This window comes from Helianthus annuus, chromosome 15 (genome assembly GCF_002127325.2).
Source record: "Helianthus annuus cultivar XRQ/B chromosome 15, HanXRQr2.0-SUNRISE, whole genome shotgun sequence".
In the NCBI taxonomy this organism is placed as follows: domain Eukaryota; kingdom Viridiplantae; phylum Streptophyta; class Magnoliopsida; order Asterales; family Asteraceae; genus Helianthus; species Helianthus annuus.
In genome coordinates, this window is record NC_035447.2 from 132,055,035 (window position 1) to 132,071,785 (window position 16,751).

At 32.9% G+C, this 16,751-nt stretch overlaps 1 long non-coding RNA gene across 3 annotated transcripts; it reads right to left on the reverse strand.

Moving 5' to 3' along the window:
* Positions 1-4,537: 4,537 nt before the first annotated feature.
* On the reverse strand, positions 4,538-7,905 carry LOC110912509. 3 transcript variants are annotated; one of them, XR_002577951.2, is made up of 8 exons: positions 7,340-7,897; positions 7,109-7,248; positions 6,328-6,643; positions 6,136-6,198; positions 5,847-5,918; positions 5,212-5,346; positions 4,844-4,905; positions 4,538-4,778 (listed from the first exon to the last, which is right to left on the reverse strand). It is a non-coding gene; the product is annotated as an uncharacterized LOC110912509 (long non-coding RNA). The 3 variants fall into 3 exon arrangements; XR_002577950.2 differs by having other exon boundaries at positions 6,328-7,248; positions 7,340-7,904; XR_002577953.2 differs by lacking the exon at positions 6,136-6,198 and having other exon boundaries at positions 6,328-7,248; positions 7,340-7,905.
* Positions 7,906-16,751: the final 8,846 nt, after the last annotated feature.

Sequence of the window (16,751 nt, forward strand, 5' to 3'; positions counted from 1 at the left end):
AAACATGTATTGTATTCACTCAGAAATAAACAATCAAACCCCTTCTTTTCAATTCATACAAAACCACAAGTGATTCATTAACTCTTAAGTGACATGCATGTGATATATGCACATTCTTGATCAACAAATAATAACATAAATTATTAATTTGAAACATTATCAAAACAAAAAACCATTTGGGAGTGATAAATCCATATTTTTCATCATTTAAACCTTGTTTTCCCAACAAGTTGTCTTGATAAGACTTATCTGACTCCAAATTAGGTTTGTATCCATGCTTATTTAACAAAATACCAAAAAACAAGATTATTTTGAATCCCCACACAAATAAAAAGTTATCCAAATTTAACAATTTTCTAAAGGAGTTGGCTAAATGTATCTCCTTTTTTACTAGTCATACCCCCTTTTTAAAAATACAGTTTAAAAGTTGTCAAATTTTACCCCTCTATACAATTCAAATATTGTTTTTGAAGACACTTTCTCTAACTAGTATTTTATTATGTTTCTATAAAACGTCACTACAAATTAATAAAAAAATATTTTTTAAACAATAAAAAAGTTTTAGAACTTTTTTTGAAAAAAACAATTGATTTTATATTTTTTATTTATTTTCTCTCATCTTTCTAGTTCTATTAGTATCATTAGTATATTAAATTTGTATTATAATATAATTAACAACTTTTATTTATTAAAAGTAATAAAATGCAAAAATAAAATAAAACGTTAACTAGCACATTAGGTAGTAAAATGCTTTGATCAAAGCATGTAATATCAGTCTATAATCAATAATCGACATAAGTTGAAATTTAATTATTGTGAGGGTATGTTATTGACTAATCAATATCATTATCTACAAAGTAAAGTGTTGATTCTCAAATATATTTCTCTTCTTTTAATTCGCAAACTATATTAAGTTGGTTGGCTTTAAACCTTCATTTAAATTTGTGTATTATTGTTTATACAAACTAAATTCGAACTCCCACTTCAAGCCGTTATGAACGAAAAAAATCCCACTTCAAAATTAAAATGACTCGCCTCAGTTTAAAACATAAGAAAATGACTTTTTTTTCAAATAACAAAAAAAAATCTTTTTAGATAAAATAATGTTTTAAAAGCAAATGCTAGTAATAATAATAATTAAAGATAAAAAAATGACAAAAAAAAAAAAAACAAAAGGGTTTGAATTATATTAATGTGAAAGTTAAATGAGGGAGTACGTTCAGTAGAAAAGGGGGTACATTTACCGCACCCTTTTCTAAAACTAAAAGCAACCTTCATACTTGCATGTCCAAGAATTGGTCTAATTGATATGTTGCCCATTTGAAGTAAGAATCCGTTTTTTCTGTTGGTTTAAAGGACTAGTGGATCGGAATCAACTGTAGACACAAAATCTTAATCCAGCATGTAAAATGCCTTGAGATTAGTCACACATAATGGTGAACTAAATTGGTAGTTTCTATGGCACATTTTGATCCATGGACCTTATCCCAAACCACTCATGCTAGCTACATTACTGTTCTTATAAATCCAATAATCCTTCTTAAAATGATCATTCAACACACTTCCAATAAGCCATTCCACACATCTTGTTCAGAGCTCTGTTGGTACTTTAAAACTTCATTTAGTAAACTTGACATCTTGTTGGGAGCTTTCTTGGTATTTTTAAAATTCATTTAGTAAACTAGTAATTTTTCTTTGGGGTGGCCAACATCCTACCAATTTTATCGGGGATTATCCAACCATCTTTTTATCATTGGCTTTATCACCTTTTTGAGACCTCAAGAAATAATCAAGTCGTATCAATGGAAGTTCTTCCATTTCGTATTTTAATAAGTGCTTAAAGTCTTGCCCAGATGAGGGTAGATTATCAAGCACACTAAAAGCCTAGATGGATTTAGCCATCTTCATGATGTGTTGATTAAACTGCCCTATGGTAGACATCACTTCATTATACTGTTCCATTCCATGCCTTGAATCAACCATTTTGTAACTACTTAATTAAATTACTAACAAGAAATTTCTTACTAGATATATCATCAACCATTTATTTCCATTCAAAAGAATAGCACAATTCTTTTGAGGATTTTTCATTTTGTTATACATAAAAAAGGGAGTCAGACGTACCGTGATAAATGTCTACAACATATGTAGTCAGGGTGGACTTATGCGTAGCCTAGAGTGGGCGCTTAAGAAAAAAATAGAGTAAACTTCCGTTTTGCTCCCTGTGGTTTGGTCATTTTAATGGTTTTGCCCCAAACCTTTAAAAATAGCCATTTTGCTCCCTGATCTCTCTAACTTATCACCATTTTGCTCCCCGCCTCTAACTCCATCTAAAACGTCTGTTAGTTTTGTGGGTATTTTGGTAATTTAATAAATATATTTATGAGATCTTTTTATATTATAAAGTGACTCTCTCTCTCTCTCTCTCTCTCTCTCTCTCTTTCTCTCTCATCTCACCCTCCTTCTCCCTTCCTTCCCCTTTCATCTCTCTACTCACTCAGAATTCTTTCAACCTAACCAGCCACCACCATGAAACCAGCCACCACCATCACACGCAACCCGTCACCATGACACCACCACCATCATTGTTTCATCTTCGTCTGAAGCCATAACCCCGAAATCTTCATCTAACCCTAGTCATGGATGTTGAGGTTTCATCTTCGAGAAAATACAGTGATATGGATCCAGACAGGCTAAACTAATCGTGGCGGTGAAAGGTGAACCGTTGTTGGTAGCGGCGGCCAGGGATACAAAGGATGTTGACAACAATTTCTAGATCTAGGGTTTCGAACTAAGGTTCATCTCTCCGGTGATAAGAACAAATAAGATGAAGGATGGCCATGGTGGTTCGCATTGGTCAACAACAGCAATAGAGGGATCGAAACCCTAGATCGTCGGCCAAACTCGTTAAACTATTAGACTTCGTCGTGGCTTCGCAACAGAAGGTAGAGAGATGGTGGTGATTCCGGTGGTTTTTGGGGCTAAGGTGATGATTTCTGGTGGTGGTGCTGCTGCTTGTCCGCGGTGGCACTTGTAGAAGAGGATGGTGAACTGGTTGAATATGGTTAAACAAACGGATCTATGACAAATCTGATGTTTGGGGTTAGAGATCTGGTTCATAAATCTGATGGTTGAAAAGATTGATATGTATGTGCTTTGGTTGGCTCCGGTGATTTGGAAGGGCAGGTGGTGCCGTGGTGGTGGTTGTTGTTAGCAGGTGGTGGTGTTGTGGTGACGAGTGTTGGTGCTTGTGTTTGAGAGAGAGGTAATGTAAATAAAAAATTGATTTGGAAGGATAAAAGAATTGATTGTGTTCGTAGCAGGTGGTTGTGGTCGTAACAGGTGGTTGTGGTGGTAAGGGAAAGGGGAGGTGGTGGTGAGGTAGTGGCGATTGGTGGTGGGTGGTGGTGTAGGAGAGAGAGAGAGGGTGATCTTGTAGAGAGAGAGAGTGAAGACTGAACTTGTTATGCATATATTAATAAAATTTATTTTTAAATGTAAATTACCAAAATACCCTTATTTTATATTTGTAATTACCAAAATACCCTTTCAGTTAACATAGAATATGGATGAAGTTAAGACCGTGGAGTAAACTAGAGACAACATCCAAACATCAGGGAGGAAAATTGGCTATTTTTAAAGGTTTGGCGCAAAACCATTAAAGTGACCAAACCACAGGGAGCAAAACGAAAGTTTGCTAAAAAAATATTTATAGTGGTATATATGAGTTAAAATCCCGAGCGCCCCGTAAAATTATGCATTCGCCCCCTTGAACTTTCAAACACCATCCTCAAATATTGAGGTAAAATATATTTCCAGATTATTTGATTAATCATTGAAACTTCAAGATTTTTTTTCTATTTAAATTTTATTCCTCTAATTTATTTATTTATTACTTTTATTTAATTTAGTACTTATTATATTATTATAATAATAACTTGCTATAAGTTATTTTTTTATTTTTAAAATAAATAACTTGCGAACATTTTTCAATTTAAAGTACGTTTAAAAAAGCAAATGATAAATTTTGTTGAGTTAAAGCAAACGATAAATTTTGTTTGAGTTACAGTGTAAAAAGAAATTTCTACTAGGATTCCCCGGTCAAAATATTAGGTTCCAAGACTGTCTCTAGATGATTTTATAACTAGAATTCAATAAATAAAAACTCATAGGGAAACATTTTATGTATATTGTATTTTCATTATGCATGTGTGTAGCCGTTTGATGTACTTTTGTTAATTATGTAAAAGTTAGTTTAATTATTTTTTTATCATAACACGACTTGAACTGGGCCGAAAAAAATATTATATAGTAATAAACAAATGACCCTTAAAAAATTCCGCATCCCATGTAAAACTAGTTTTATACCCGTCCGGTGGACGGGTATATTAATGGTATAATGACATAGGTATTTTATTCTTTGTGTTCTAAAAAATATATTTGTTTAAGATAAAATAAACACTATATAGCAGTGGAATAACTGTTTTCTCATTATGTTAAGTTGGTTCATTTTACTCAAAACTTTAAGAGAAAACAATTAACTATAAAAACAATTTAGACCAGTACGACAGTCGGAACAACTTGAAGCAGGATGCATTTTTCAAAGATGGTTACTGAGAGATTTGCATATTAACTAACATTGGTAATACGGGTCAGGTAACGGGTCATACCGGTTCAGGTCATGACAAGCCATATTAGGGGGGAAAAGTAATTAATCTCCTAGCTTAAGAATGTTGTCCGTCTCATTCAATAAGAGTTGATCATCAGTTACTCTGTCTCTGTAAATTAATTAGAAATGTCAATAATTAATTAGTAAGTTTAAGGGTAAAAAAAGTTGCCATACCTATAAAAATAATACGGTTAGGTTTACGTCTAGTTAACCTCTTGATAGATATCAAACGTTCTCTGCAAAAGCAAGTAAGACCATAATCATGTGCTACTAAAACAAAAGTGAGAATTAATCATAAAAACATAAGTTCAGCTAATAAGAAAATCACTGCAAGGAGAAGGCAGGTGACAAACTAATTTAAGAATGAAACAATGTGGAGATGCAATTTCCACATTAAACTTAAGCGTCTAACAATTACTGATGACCAACAATTATAGAGGTAAAATGTAACCAACAATCACAGAGGCAAAATATAACCACAGGTCCACAGTGACTCGCCTCACATACATACACCAACATAATGTTAATCACATCACATTTACCTGTTCTTGTCAACCTATCAGTTATGAAAGAACAATTGCAGATCGACGCTACAGATTTAGTGTTCACGCCATCGATTCCCACTTCCAAATTTTATAGGTCTCGTCATCACTTGCAGAAGCAAGAAGCATGTTATCCTACAAATAAAAATCCACCCAATATGATCACAAAATTTGAATTGTTTCAAAGGATTCGGGACTTTCAAATTTCAAATTTTCAACTCATTTGAACCGTTTCTCTTTTACCTCTTTTTTTTTTTTTTGTATTTTGCCCATGAAAGACGAAAAAACCATAATAGAACCATTCATAAACAAATGGGTCAAAATCACCATCTCTACTGTACATAAATATATAGACCCATACATCTTTAGCACCCCTCTAATGTAATCTCTTATGGTCTTTATAAAAAGGGTCACACGAGCCAATTTTGCAAAAAAAAAAAAAATGGATTATCTGTAAAAAAAAAGGACTGAAAATAGACATCCATATAGATAGCACGCCCAAAGTTGGACAAATGATGTAACATCAAATATTGGAAAAAATAATCTGCAATGTAAGAAAAGAAACCAGGCCCTTTTTCCCAATATTTTCAAAAGCAGATGAGAAGAAAAGAAAATAGTGTATATGAAATGCCTACCGAATGATCTTCAGATTGATAACATAAGTGTATAGCATCATCAGCTGCTCCAATAGCGCTATTATTCCTTCCCTGTCACGTTAAGCAGTACAAAAACATAAAATCTACACATTAGCTATTGGAAGAGCTGACCATCGGTTAAATCCCTGTCTACTTGGTATGTTTTTTTCTTTAATTCCCATACTTACCTTTTATGACATATAAACTAAATAACTATTTTATAGTGGCAAACAAACAGATTTAAAAAAAGTATAAAGTACTTAAACTACGTTGATATGCTAGTTGCTACCTTGACTAATGGACTAAGAAATTGGTTCGATCATGATAATCAAACATAATGCAAAGGTGGCACCTACCAAAACAAAGAAACATAATATATCATATAGCATAACATCTCTTATTCAAATATACTTTTTGAACATTTGCTACACCACAATCCTCATTATTTAATATATTTAATGAACCCAGGTACTCAGTTTACCTGCCTTAACTAACATCCAAGAGTTGACTTGTTTGACTTTTATGCTCATCATGTTAAGAATTAATCAGTCATCTGTGTAAGTGCCTGCTAAATAATTTAACACAAAAATTTAAAACACAAGTGCACTAACAATTTGCGGGTGCCGGAAAGAAACATGTTATCCAAGCGAAAGCCTGCTGGTAGCATATGTGGGTCAATGAAATAATAATAGCAAAGATAAAAGAAATGAAATAAAGAAATGGCCTTTAAAGCAACATTGTCTCTGGATATTCTATGTAGCCTTTGAATGCTTGCAACCATTCTGCACCAACGGCACCTAATAATAGAAACTCATGAACTTTCTTAGCATCTCATTTTCTATTTTTTTTATGTAAACCAAATGCATTATTAAATGCGCTTGCTTTTAAACTTGATTGATTCGGGTCATTATTCCAACAAAAAATAGCCTAAAGTGGAAGCAGTTCAGATGGGTCAAAATGAGTCCAAATTGGTATTTTGTTAAAAAATTGAATTATTACCAAAAAAAAAAAATCATACACAAATTTCATACTAAATATTTATAAGAAAAATAGTGTTTTTGAACAAAAAAATATTACAGGTCAACGTGACTAGCACCAAGCTTACCCATCTGACTAGTTACCCATCGCGGCACGCATATGAAATAACAACCAAAATCTGCAATGACTAACCCTTATGACAGGGATCGTGCACTTCATAAAAGCTACAAATTCAAGTCAAGTTACTCTATTCTATCAAAATCTGACTAAAAAATAAGTCTTACAACAAAGGGGTCGTATGTCGGTTCCGTGTAGTTCAAAAGATGCCTGTAAATGTGAAGAATTGCTATAGAAATTGCCCCAATTGTGCATAGCAATGCTTGTAACTGAGCCAGAATGATCGTTGTTTGCAATTTTGATTGATCTGCATTCGAACGGAAGAAATAAGTCATAAACAAAAGACCCAATTTTGTTAGTTAGTCACCATAAAAAGCTTGGAGAGAACAGTTCTGTACCTTGGAAGGATCAAGGCCTAAACAATCAGCCATAATGGATGGGTATGTACCCTCGATTAATGCACATAAATGCGATACTACTGAAGATGACAACCATAGCGAAAACAGCAGGCATACAAGGACAATAGCAAGATATATGCCCTAATTGATTGTATATGCAATTAAATTGTACCTCGGTCTTGCTATTTCTCTTCTGGAGAACTCGGGTGTTTGATGCGTAGTTTCTTATATCACGGTAGTGGGTGGGGTTGTAATAACTGCTCTAAGAAGAGAGCCGTAGTGATGGTGGGGACGATGGTCTGACGGAGTTGAAGACGATGGCGGTGAAGTGGACGCCAAATAAGAAGAGAGCCGTAGTGATGGTGAGGAGTTTATAATGGGGAGTTGATGGAGAATCTATTGACTGCTCGAATTGTTCTTCAAGAATGCTGAAAATAGGATTTTTTGTTTGCTAGCGTACATTATATAACATTACTTCTTAACTGAGCACTACCCATGTTTGTAGGAGTGGAGATGATGGGCAGGAAAAGGTGGAGATAACTGTCAAGCCATGAAAACTGTAAAAAACTGCTCTGAACTGCTCTCTTAGCAGTTAATTTTGTGAGTTTAAAGGGCTGAGATTTAATCTCAGCAAGATCCAATGATCAATATTGATTTTAAAGTTAGTTACACTTAATGGGTTCCATATATATATATAATTTTCTTGTGTCATCTTCCGCTTAGATTCTCCACTTTGCTACACTTAATGGTGATGTCTCTAACTTAGTCACTAGTTGTCATTTCCACATAATACTTTAGACTTTGTAAAATTTGTTTTTTAGAAAGGTTAACTAACACACCCTTTAATTTATACCTTTTGTTCATCACATAACTTAAACTCTCATCACTTTCGATGAGACATCTTTTTCCAACACCTTGGTACCATTAGGTACTATGACAAATGCCATTTTTTTAAAATTGTGTAGTTTGGTAATGTCTTACTCTAGATATATATATATATATATATATATATATATATATATTTTGAAAATCATACCGAGAACCATGAGTGAAACAAACCATAGTCCTTTATATGGACAAAAAACAAATACAATGTTTAAGTTGAAACATCGCTAACTTTTGGAAAGAGCAGGCCGTTTGGTTAAAACCGTTGGTAATTATTCGCTTTTATTAGAAGTAACTCTTATCAGCGGGAAAAACCTCCTTCAGTTGTATCTCAGTCAATACTATGATTGGCCTCTTAGTTGGAACTCAGTTAATGTTGTTGATGTATCCCTACTGCTGATAGTACTTGCAAACCTTCTTGGTTGACTAACTCTCTTATTTATAACTTATTTTGTGTTAATCGCTTTTTTTTTTTCTTATTCTAAAATTGATCTCGAAATCAATCAATGTTGAATTGCTTATGTGTTAGTAACCTTCTAACGTTCTAATCGGTGACGATTACATGTAAGACCCGCATTTTTAACATATAAAATTTCGTATTTGATTCAGTGATTAAACCAAAATACATGTTTGACAAAAGAAGGTTAACATAAAGTAATGTAATGGTTTAATTCAATATACAAGTCTTCATTTTAACATTTCAAGGAAACATGAACAAAAAGCGGAAGTTAGTAGGCATTCAGGTATGTTCAGTTCTTTGAATAACTTGATCTTCCATCCGGTGCCTCATTTCGAGTTTACTTACCATAAATTTTCATTAAGCGATTAGTAAAATCGATGGAACATGCAAAAAAAAAAAGGTCAAGGAAAACATTTGCTAAACTATGCACTATACTAAACTACACTTCGCTAATACGTGTACTTTCTTGAAATGTGCACACCGCTGATGTGTGTACTTTACTGAAATATACACTTTGTTACTGTGTGCACTTTGCTGAAAGGTGCACACTGCTGATGTGTGCACTTTACTGATATGTGCACTTCATAACTACGTGCACTTTGCTAAAATGTGCACTTTGATAAAATATGCACACCGCTGATGTTTGCACTTTACTGAAATGCACACTTCGTTAATGTGCACACTTTAGTGCACTTTGCTAGTCTGTCTGGTTCTAGACTTGTTAGCTCCCAAGCTATTCTTTTGGTTCAGCGTTTACCCAATCTAACCCGTTTAGAGGCTCTAAGCATTATAACTCATGCCTCTATATTCCTTATCAAGGTTTTCACCTTTTTCTCCTAACCACAACCACACTTATGGTTGGTTTCGTTGGACAATACCTTAGTTTCTACGATACTGCCGGTCGTTTATGCCTCGGTTTTACATGTCCATTTCTTTGTTTGTGGCCCTATAGACCGCAAAGGACCGTTTAGTCGCCACTCATAGTTTTCTTCAAAACCATGGGTGGTGACTATCCGTTGATCAATTTGCATCATGGGCCATGACCATGATTATATCCGTTAAGCGACACCCCCGCTTCTATGACCCTGCGGGTCATTTATACTTCGGTTTTACATGGCTTATTATACGGTTTACTTAGAACACATTTCCACTAGACCCAAGGGGTCTTTCAATTAACCTATAAATGGTAATGTTCTTAACATCCATTACAATGTACTGTAGGAACTAGGTTCACGTTTTCAATAAAATAAATTACAAAATATATAATAACGAGACTCTCGATATTTGTGGGACATTCTTCTAGTACAATACCGGTTACAAAAATAAATAAACGAATATAATATACAATTTAATTGTACCAATCTTGATTCAAGTCAATGTCTTTGGAAGAACTTCAACCGCACCTTCTTGTACGAAACTCCGCTTCAAGACAAGCAAAATATCATTGACAGTTGTGGCTGAGGCACGTGTTCAACACGCTTCCCTTAAAACAGATTCCGCGCCTCCTCTCAGACGGTTCTGTCTCCCAGGGTACAACAACCGGAACAGTATGTGTACTGCCGGAGATGGCACTCGCGCCCAAGATAGCATCGGGTATCATGGTGTTCTAATTTATGTGAAAAATAAATAAAGATATAAGTTGATGATGGTAGAAGAATTAGAGAGTACTCCTCTCTAAAATCTATAAAACTTTGTGAATAAATAATATTCTCTAGTATATCTCTTTCATCTCATTTTTTCTCTCTTTTCTTTCTTGCATCCAACAAAGAGTCATAAGTTCCATTAAAACTAAAACTCCATATTTAATTTCTATTGTTTAAAGACATTTATGACAATAAAAACCTTCATTATTATGAGTCAAAAAGGATTAATTTCATGTTAATGTCATATTAAATAAAATAATAAGACATAATAAAACTTACATCATGACTCTTGAATAGAGATTAAATGTCATAAAACCACAAATTTATGAAAAAGATGAATTTATACTAGAGTCACAAAAGTTTAGAAATATGCACTTCAATCACTCAACTTCGAGCATCGATATTCTATTCATCTTAGCTCTATTTTGGACATAGTTTGATTCATTATTATGATCCTCTCACCACATAGAACACAAACCCACTAATTATTATTTATACCACACATATATAAATATAATTATTGATGTCCAAAATGTTTTGTGAAAAACTCATTTTCACTAAATTTGCAACAATCCCCCACATGAATGTAGATCGATTAAAACACACAAAATTCCCCGATGAAACCTCGACAGTCGAGTATTGCAGGATAGGTAGGTTTTGCCTTTGAACCTTCCTTTGTGAAGCATACTTAGTCTATTAGGGTTTTGTAGACGTGATGTCCTTGAACAACCCCCCATTTGTGTAAATGACAATATACATTCACACAATACTTTCCCTAGTCGGGCCATCCCCTCACTATCGTGTCCTATTATGGTCCTGGAACACTAGCCTGGTTCTGCGAGAGCTCTAGGATTGCGCACCCCACAATGCCATTCGAAGCGACCCTACTTCTCTCTCACATAGGTGATTCATTTGAATCATTAAAAGCATCATGTCTTACTATGATTTCCACAAATCAATTAGCCATATATTATGCTTAGCCTCACAACAATGGCACTGAATATTATAGGAATGGACTAGGACGCATTTAAACACCCTTTTATAGTTTTAGGGGGATATATGAACACATACACTAGCTTATACATAAACATATATATTAGCTATGCCCCCACAGTGACTACCCTTCGGTTCATGATTAAGTTGTCCTATTGAACCAAGATCTTGGGATCTCCTGTCAACTAGGATAGGTTTCCCTCATGTCCCTTTTTCCATGGGCTTTAGTCTCATTCCACAACTTGATCTCTTATCAACCCACTGGTTGTTGGATCCAAAATTATCTTTTGACTTCACTAAGTCAACGATGATCATTTAAATTGCGATCAGTTGTTCTAACGTGTTCTTGACTCGCTAGTCACTTTTGCCTTTTAGTCGATTCGTAAGACTTATAACTCGTGATCTCAACCTGGATCCAGTTATGTACCTTGTCTTTAGAATGACGTGAAACTCAATTCATGGCTAGACACGTTTTCACCATGCCTTTGGTGTGTCATGACTGACATCTTACTAGATTTTGAATCTAACCAATTGGCATTCGAGTCCAATCTACTCGATTGACTCCATATAACCATTGTGTACTCCACTTGGTCATGCGTTTGCAATATATGCAAGTCACCCCCACATTTAAGTGTAATTGGATAGCATCCAAATGGGGCGATGAAAGGTTCTCCCTTTCATTTTGAGTTTGAGAAAACTTCTCAACTACCATTTCCACATTCAAATGCAAGTTACCCCCACATTTAAATGTAATTGGATAACATCCAAATGGGTGATGAAAGGTTCTTCCTTTCATTTCGAGTTTGAGAAAATTTCTTCATACCCTAAAGGGTTTGTTTCTTAAATGGTTCCTCCCCCCCCCCCACATTGCTTGCATTTTAATTAACTATCCCTTAGGACTAAAATGAAGTTATCAATAGTTTTGTTTTAGCACAAAATTCGTTCTTGTGTCATCACATATTTTGAATGTTTAAAGTTAATTTAATCTCCGTCGAGCATATAAATTAACAAGTATTAGTCTAGCATGCTTTAGACTACAATACTCTAGCATGTGAATAGAAGATGCATCATTCTGATTCTTCACATCCTTAAGAGATAACACACTATCTCTTCCGAACATTCATTTCTTAGTTTAGACACAATAATGAAATTTTATTTCACCATTCCAAAACCATCAGTTTTTAGGAAGGCCTCAAAACCATAGTTAACTTCATCCATTAGGATCATAAATCGTTTGCCTTTTTATCTCTAAGGCTTAACCATTGACTTTCTAAAGACTTAAACATAAGTCTTAATCCAAGTCACTTTGATGAAATATCTTTGTATAAAATCACTTGAGTCTTGAGATATAGTCAATTAAATTGACTCTCAACAACAAAGCATTCAGTATGCCTATAGTGATATATACATTTACGTTGTTGTTTCATTAATACCATGTATTAGGATACTCTTCTAAATTAAGGACCAATCCTCCACATAGTTTAAACAACATTGATGGTGGTAGAAGCATCTACAAGTCCATCACTATTGTAAATTTCCGTTAATAAATTTTCTAAATTTATTAAAATCATTTACAATAATAACATATATTTCTTTCATATGTTATATTCTTTGAAAACTTACATGTGCATTTCCATGTTGATGCTCTCAACATTAGATGACATATCTCGTTTTCGTGCATTTCATCTCAAACCATACACCACGTTTCTTACGACGCCGTTATACATTTGATGTTTGATTTGTGACTTATTACATAAGTCATGATCACAACCCGCCCGTTGTGTTTGTGTAAATTACTTTTTACACTTAGTATCAAGATGTATATCCTTTTGACACATTACTAGTAGTCCAAAAATAAATATTTATCTTTTATTATATTTTAATCCATTTGTTTATGTAAAATAAACCCATACGAAAGTCCACCTTTTTAAATAAAATAAAAGTGAACATATATAATAATAGATACATCAATGATATCAAAACATCAAATCCCAAAGTGTTATTATCTTCAACACTTTCGACCGAAATAAACGTAATTATTTCGTTTCGTGTCATGTTTTGAGGTACTCCCTCAATGGAACACATAATTTGTTGCATCTTGAAAATCTAAACTTGAATAATCACAAGTTTTCCAAATATAAAGTTGTGTACAATTAACTACTCGCAAGTAGTTAAGCAACTTATTATGTCTATAACAACATCGAGTTGTTTTTCACATAATAGTCTTTCCAAGACTATTATATGGTTGAACACGTTATACTTCTCGTGGAAGTAACGAATCACTTGTAAATCGCAAAGACATGTTTTATTCGTTCAAAACATTTCTCGTTTTGCAAGTGTTTTAATATTAAACTATATATTTATGTTTTGATTACAAATCAAGACAATAAACCTTATAACAGTTTAATAAATAAAACAATTTCAAACTCGCTCGTTTGAAAATAAAACGAATACACATCGTTTTAATAAATGGTTTATCATATTCAAACCATTTCTAACCGCTGTTAGATAATAACGATTATCAATCGTTAAAATGAGTGGTTTGTATGATAACCAATTCTAATATGCTAATTAGAATTTAAATGTTGAACAAACATTCAAAATATTCGGTTTTTATAAAGTAAACCGCTTCTAACACGCTCGTTAGAAATAAAACGAATACAATTATTCACTTTTGGTTTATTTAAATGAACGTTTTCTAACACGCTCGTTAGAAATAAAAGGAATACAATTATTCACTTTTGGTTTATTTAAATGAACGTTTTCTAACACGCTCGTTAGAAGTTAGAAATGAACATAAATATTTTCTAAGACGCTCGTTAGAAAATATATAAAACGATTACAAATCATCTTAAATAGTTTATCATAGTTAACCCGGTTCTAACCCGCTCGTTAGAAATTAACGATTGCAAATCGTTAAAATAGTTGGTTATAAGATAAACTAATTCTAATACGCCCATTAGAAAATTTAACGATTATTTATTGCCATAAGACATTTTTGGTTTGTATAAAATAAACGTTTTCTAACCCGCTTGTTAGAAATAAACAATTGACAAAGTCGTTAAATCGTTTCTAACACGCTCGTTAGAAAATAAACAACTATCAAACTCTTTAAATCGTTTCTAACACGCTCGTTAGAAATAATCGATTACAAAATTTGTTTCGAAGTTTATAAAAAAATATAAACTATTTCTAATACTCTCATTAGAAATAAACAAATATGAAATCATTTTAACATTTATGTAAAAAACCGTTTCTAACTTGATTGTTAGAAACTTAAAAGTCTAGACGAAACCGTTTTAACATTTATGTAAAACACCGTTTCTAACTTGCTTGTTAGAAATTTAAAAGTTTAGACGAAACCGTTTCAAGATTTATTATATCCAAAATAATTGTTTCCAACACGCTCGCTGGTAATTATTTGGAAAAAATAATCTTTTCTAACACGCTCGTTAGAAAATCTAAACATATTTAAAATATTGTTTCTAACACGCTCGTTAGAACATCCAACCGTCTTTAAAACATTGTTCCTAACACGCTCGTTAGAACATATAGATGTTTTAAAAGTTATTATTATACAAAATAATTATTTCTAACACACTTGTTAGAATACATAAATGTTTGAAAAACTTGTAATTTTATAAAATAATTACTTTCTAATACACTCGTTAGAAAATATATACGTTTCAAGACATTTGAAACCAATATTATTTTACCAAATTACATCTAACATTCTCCTTAGAGAATTTCCATCGTTCATACACACTATACGGGTTTACAAAAATTACCAATTTCTAATTCGCTCATTAGAAAAATTAGTATTCCAACCATTCGAAATACATATTAATTTTTGAATAAAATTCGTGTTATCTAAACACGAACAAAACCCATTATAAAACGTGAATCAAAAAGTACGGTTTTATAACACGGTATTCGGATTAAAGATTGTACTCCAATCATCAAAATTAATCCGACTCATTGTACTAAATAAATATTTCCCAAAAAAAAATTATAAGATTTTAGAAAAATCTCAATTAAAATTTTAACTTTCGGGAACCTAAATCCTTGTAGAGAAGAGATTTAAGATTGTAGCAACAATCTTCACGAAAGTCTGTTTTAAGATTGTAGGAACTAGGTTCACGTTTTCAATAAAATAAATTACAAAATATATAATAACGAGACTCTCGATATTTGTGGGAAATTCTTCTAGTACAATATTGGTTACAAAAATAAATAAACGAATATAAAATACAATTTAATTGTACCAATCTTGATTCAAGTCGAAGTCTTTGGAAGAACTTCAACCGCACATTCTTGTACGAAACTCCGCTTCAAGACAAGCAAAATATCGTTGACAGTTGTGGCTGAGGCACGTGTTCAACACGCTTCCCTTAAAACAGATTCCGCGCCTCCTCTTAGACGGTTCTGTCTCCCAGGGTACAACAACCGGAACAGTATGTGTACTGCCGGAGATGGCACTCGCGCCCGAGATAGCATCGGGTATCATGGTGTTCTCATTTATGTGGAATATAAATAAAGATAAGTTGGTGATGGTAGAAGAATTAGAGAGTACTCCTCTCTAAATTTTATAAAATTTTGTGAATAAATAATCTTCTCTAGTATATCTCTTTCATCTCATTTATTTCTCTCTTTTCTTTCTTGCATCCAACAAAGAGTCATAAGTTCCTTTAAAACTAAAACTCCATATTTAATTTCTATTGTGTAAAGACATTTATGACAATAAGAACCTTCATTATTATGAGTCAAAAAGGATTAATTTCATGTTAATGTCATATTAAATAAAATAATAAGACATAATAAAACTTACATCATGACTCTTGAATAGATATTAAATGTCATCTAATGTTGAGAGCATCAACATGGAAATGCACATGTAAGTTTTCAAAGAATATAACATATGAAAGAAATATATGTTATTATTGTAAATGATTTTAATAAATTTAGAAAATTTATTAACGGAAATTTACAATAGTGATGGACTTGTAGATGCTTCTACCACCATCAATGTTGTTTAAACTATGTGGAGGCTTGGTCCTCAATTTGGAAGAGTATCCCAATACATGGTATTAATGAAACAACAACGTAAATGTATATATCACTATAGGCATACGTGAATGCTTTGTTGTTGAGAGTCAATTTAATTGACTATATCTCAAGACTCAAGTGATTTTATACAAAGATCTTCCATCAAAGTGACTTGGATTAAGACTTATGTTTAAGTCTTTAGGAAGTCAATGGTGAAGCCTTGGAGATAAAAAGGCAAACGATTTATGATCCTAATGGATGAAGTTAACTATGGTTTTGAGGCCTTCCTAAAAACTGATGGTTTTGGAATGGTGACATAAAATTTCATTATTGTATCTAAACTAAGAAACGAATGTTCAGAAGAGATAGTGCGTTATCTCTTAAG